This window comes from Thermobia domestica, chromosome 10, assembly GCF_964235325.1.
Source record: "Thermobia domestica chromosome 10, izTheDome1.hap1.1, whole genome shotgun sequence".
NCBI lineage: Eukaryota > Metazoa > Arthropoda > Insecta > Zygentoma > Lepismatidae > Thermobia > Thermobia domestica.
The window spans coordinates 54,681,945-54,687,944 of record NC_137463.1 but is presented as its reverse complement, the minus strand read 5'-3'; positions in this window follow the sequence as shown (position 1 = coordinate 54,687,944).

The window sequence follows — 6,000 nt, the reverse complement described above, 5'->3', positions numbered from 1 at the left end:
AATGAATCGTATTGTAGATTCCATGTCAGAAGGGCCCGGACAAAAGGGCGAGGACAGAAAGGCCCGAGTCAAAACGGCCCCGCGTCAAAAGGGCCCCGGTCAAAACGGCCCCGCGTCAAAAGGGCCCCGGTAAAAAGGGCCCTGCGTCAAAAGGGCCCGGGTCAGAAGGGCCCCGCGTCAAAAGGGCCCGCGTCAAAAGAGCCCGGGTCAAAAGGGTCCCGCGAAAAAGGGCTTGAATGGAAAGAGCCCGGGTAGAAATAGTCCCACGGCCAGAAAGCCTGAAATCAAAACAGAAGTGAAAATCAAAGATGCACGAGTGGATAGTGCCACCTTAGTAAGTAGAAGTGATTGTCTAATAGAAGGAAGAATATCAGTGGTTATTAGAGACAAAAAGGAAACTTGAATGGTGATCTTAATTTTGTTTGGTTGCTGTTTGTTCTGCAACAATCCCTATCGCTTAAGTCGTTTCACGATGAAAGTTTGCTTTCAACCGTGTCTCTCTGAGTTTGTAGACGTGGAAGACCCGGGTTCGATTCCCGGCGGGATCTCATGTGGTTCGAATTCCACGTTAATCAGTAGGTCCACATCTCATACAGCCTCGCTGCTGAAACGGATGCTAAAGTGAAAATCATATCATATCATATCTCTAAGTTTGTATTCTCGAGACCTAGCCTAATCAGACTATCTATTAATGACTGTTCCCTTAGTTCTAAAGTTCAATTTCTGCCCCTGAATCAAAGTAGAAAAATACGTATTATATGAATAATATTATCTTGAAAAAGTTTCTTTAATTTTGGTGTAAGAACATACATGTGGATCTCCATACAGGGTTAGTCAAAAGTATTGGGACAGAACAATAATAACGACACGCGTGGACGGGGGAAAATCAAATGTTGCAATTGGTGTTATTGCAAAAACTGCATTGGCTTGGAGTGTGGTCACTGTGGAAGCCATTTTGAATTACACTATATTGCGGATCGTACATTTTTTAATGGAAATGGGTATGATCTTACACTTCAGTTAGGCTTTATATTTCTACAAATGTGAAGGTGAACTCATTTTTGACACATTACCATTTGTTTATGAGACAGGGTGTTTGACATGTAGCTAATAGAAAAAAATATCATGACAGGGCAGTAACAAAGAGACAAATGGACAAAGGAAAAGTAAATGTTACAGGTTGGTATTGGTGTTAAAACTGCGTTAAATGATCATGGCACCCAACTTGAATTCCGCATATTATATACCATAAAATATTTTCAAATAGACAAAGGTACTTGTATCACATAAATTTAGGCTAGAATCTTGCTACAAACGATAATCTGAATTAGGGATGCGCACAAGACAAGATTTGAGGCTGTCTCGTCTCAAAAATGTACTGTAAATGTGATGTCTCGACTCGAAAAATGTGCATTTTTCTATTGGAAGAGCTGTCTCGACTCGGATATTCTCAGGAAAATTCTGTCTCGACTCGTCTCGTGTGCATCCCTTACCGAGTCGACTTTTGACCGATCTCTATTCATTTACGCGATAGTGTGCTAAGTTTGACATTTGTTTCTAGTAGAAGAAAGTATTTAGACAGGTAACTAATAAATAGTACTTCATTGTGTTCTTAAAGTTTCTGTTCGTTTGCTTACGTTTGTAAAATATTGAGAAGTTACCACGTATGTATAACATATTTTAATAGTAAGTATATTTGTGATTAATTGTTACTTTACGACTATAAAGCAATAGAATGCTTTTAATGTGCAGTTTCGAATATTTGGTAGAGCTCAACAACGTCGTTCAAATAGTATTGGGTGATAACGATGTTTCTTCTGGTCAGTGTATTGTACCATGCAGAGTTAATACGGGAAGGATATAATGGTAGAATTGCTAGAAAGAAACCATGTAATACCCAAATTAAGAAATATAAGATACTTAAATTTTCTACAGCTTTTGAAAATAAACCCAAAAACTGGTGCGAATGTTTTTATCGGCGAATTTAAGTTAAACCTGCATGAATATGATGGTAGAATAATAGTGTTTCGACAAGTAAATACAGAAATAAATGTCAAGAACTTCCAGCCTGCTTTAAAATACAGAAGAAATATATCTTAACGTTCTTAGAAGGACTTCTAATTTTATCAAGATATTGATCCCAAACAAAGTATATGTTGTAAAGAAAAGATTGCTTTAAAACTGCCCAAAAGTTCGCTAAACCCCACCACACAGTACCGGCTCTAATCCCATTGAGAATTTTTGGAGCGAATTGCAACGTAAGGTCAATATATACGAGTTACGGTGAAAGAAGGTTTGAGAAAAGCATTACATACAGATTGGAACAATATTTCCCCACACTACACCAGGAAAATTGTAACAACGATGCAGAAATGCTTAAAGAAAGTTATAAATCATTGTGTGTTTGCTATTAAATACTAACTGTATTAACTTGGAGGAATAAAATAATTTTAGAGGACATTTTATAGTAGTTTTTTAATAATATCTGAATATTTATGTGATCAACAGTGTCCACATCCCCATTCAATGTAGTTTTTGCAACAATACACACTTGCAACATTTGCTTTTCCTCCGCCACATTATTATTTTATTGTCCAGGTACTTTGGTCTACTAGATACAAATGTCAAACGTAGCACCCTATCTCGCAAACGAATAAAGATAGATTTTAAAAAAAATGAGTTCTTCTTCTCATCCGTGGGAACATTCTAGCCTAAATTGATGTGACAAACCCACCTCTTTCCATTCAAAAGATATTGTGTGATATCAAATATCGCAGAATCCACTATCTGCAATATTTACTTTACCTCCGTCCACGCGTATCGTTATTACTGGTCTGTCGTAACATTTTTACTAACCCTATATTTTTTCCACATGTATGTTCTTTCAACACAAATACACAGGTATGTCCACGTAATATTTTTCATCTAATAAGTATTTTTATACTTCTGAAGTTTTGCAGGCTATATCTCAGATTTCTTGACATGGGGCCTTTTTGTTAGGGGGCCCTTTTGACCAGGGTCCCTTTGACTCAGGCCCTTATGACTGGAGCCCTTTTGACTAAGGCCTTTCTGTCCTCGCCCTTTTGTTCGGGCCCTTCTGACGTGACACCGGTTATAGAATAGGAAGATATCATATACAGAGGTACAACAGTTATTTATTGCTACATTTTCCGACCATAACCCAATTTCGAAGTCAACTGCCTAAGAGACCATTAAATGTTTTGCAGAAAGGTACCGCATGCGATCAGGAAGGCCGAAACAATGTAGCAATTTGGCAGTTTCTTTTAATTTACAATCTTTTGTGGAAATTCCGCATTCATTGATAACCAGAGTTGCTAACAAGCTAGGTGTTTCCCAGAGTTCAGCGCAATGTATTTTTGTACACTATGCTCTTTATGTAAAGTCATTCTGAAGTATGATTAGTACCATACTAAAGAGTTCGATTAACATGTTAATTGCAGTAGTCAAACCTTTAGTATGATGATAATCATACGTCAAAACGACTCTGCATAAGGCGGTATAAATTAAAACCCTAGGAGAATGCGTTTAGTGCATGAAATAACGGAAGACGACTTTGATCACCGCATTGAGTTTTGCGAAGTAATGATATGAAATATCGATGACAGCAATATTGTCGTAAATGACATGGTATTCTCTGGTAACTTTCAGACTGTCAGTTTAACGTCCCACATTATGCCCTTTAGGATGACGATGATTAAAGCAAGTGAATGATGATGAAAGAACGGGTGAAATCAAAAGGAAACGAGGGTACCGCGGGAACACTCACCTATACAATATTGTCCACCAAAATCTTACTTGGCCGGGAATCGAACCAGTAGTCCTACACACCAGAGCTAAGCGTTCTACCACTGAACCGCCGTGCCCCTCCCTCCGGTATTCTTTGATGAAGTGATATTTACCTTATATGGTCTGGTGAACCGAAAAAAATATCACTATTGGGGCGATGAAAACCCACATTGATGGGATGTTATTTCGAAGAACAGAAGTGCAGAAGCTACTGACAGAAATAAACTACATTCTTAATTAGAAATATTACGAATGATATAAGAGATATGTAAATTAGAAGTAGGAATGCAAAATATTTTTTGAATACGAACTCTGGTTTAATTAGGAATACAGCTGGTAAATAATAATATTGGACTACAAAGGTATTCAGAAGTCTTGCTAGAGGAAATATAAATATATTGAGATTATTATTATTATTATTATTATTATTATTATTATTATTATGATTATCGAATTGAAAATTCAATGGTGTATCTAAAATCAGGTAAAAGATCAGAAAAAGTACGTGTAGCCAACAAGCGGTAAGAAATGTGTGAAGTATTAAGGGCTTGCATTGAGGGTGCCAGGTAAACATGATTGGGAGCCACTGATATACGATATTGCATTGAGGACGACCCCTTCTGTACACGTCGTTCTTTTTCCAGGCCTTACTGACATGGAATCAAATAAAATATAATGAAACAAGAAGTATATTATAAACAAAAAATCCTTACTAAAACTATTATATATATTTTCTCCACTAAATCTCATCAAATTATATATATAGATATATATAATATTAACAACTTGACTTCGGTGAACATTACATTATTCTTATTATATATTAACGGTGCTAACCTAACACGAAGCATTATAATAAGGATTTAAAAACAGCTGAAAGACAAATGACAAACATTACAAACAAATAGCATTTGTTTGTATTTTCTGTTGCATCTGATCAGATTTTATACGTATATAATTATTTTACATTACAGTATATTTTTTGAACAACTTGACTTTGATTAACATTACACTATGATCATTATATTTTAGAAGTACCAATCTTGCATAACGCCTTACAGTAAGATAAAAAGAGTGAAAAAAGACATTACTAACAAAAAGTATTTTTGAGATAAACATATTACATTTATTATATTTGAAAAGTACTTACTTAACATGAATCCTTAGAAAAAAATTTTCATATCTTGTCGATTAAATTGGGTCTAAAAGGGCCAGTGTCACTTTTTGGCAAAAAAATGAGATGTACGTCAAATTTTAACGCCTATAAATGGATATTTTCTTTTGCAAGAAAAGCAAATATTAATATGAACAGTATATATACTCCAAACTACTTCGTGTTGACATTAGCCCTTTTAGTCCCAAGTCGCAGATATATAAAGTATGTGAACTTACATTGAAAAATTCTGGCTACTTTAATCTGTTTTGAAATTCTTCCAACTTATATTGGACATAAGTTTATTATCATTTTTGCTTAACTTTCCAAATGACAAATACGATTGACATTTGTCTCAAACTGCTTGCGTGGATTGCAAATTAAAATTGTGAACCAAGCCACGAAGATAGTTCTCTAAAGGTCTTTGAGTATACTCCTGTACAATAGTACGTACTCGACTTGCAGTTACTCTGTATTTTTTTGCTGCCGGTGGTCAATACTTGTCTAGCAACTTCTATTAATTTGATCAACAGAGTGCTCCTTTAACCGTGTATATTCGACGATAACCGTTTACGATAAGATAAAATTCGTTGCGCCATACAATTTTATGATAAAATTACGCGCATCTCTTTATTTTATTTCATAGTTCTACCATATTCACTTTTTAATATTCGGCGACAGTTGCCATCGAAATTCATACAGTTATACGCAAAATAATAATTAATAATAATAATAATAATAATAATAATAATAATAATAATAATAATAATAATAATAATAATAATAGAATTACAATATCAATTACATAAACAATACCTTCGAATAAAGAAAAAAATAACTGTCACGCTGGGATTCGAACCCGAGTCACTGAAATGGCAGTTCTCTGCTTTCACACTTGATACAAAGATAAGAAAATAAACTAGTAGCTATGTTACATAAACATAGCACACACTATTTCTACACGTGTTGATGCAATTCAAAGAATGCAAAAATAATGTCTGCCAGCTTTTCTTCTTTAGAAATTAGAAGTCACGGTGAGG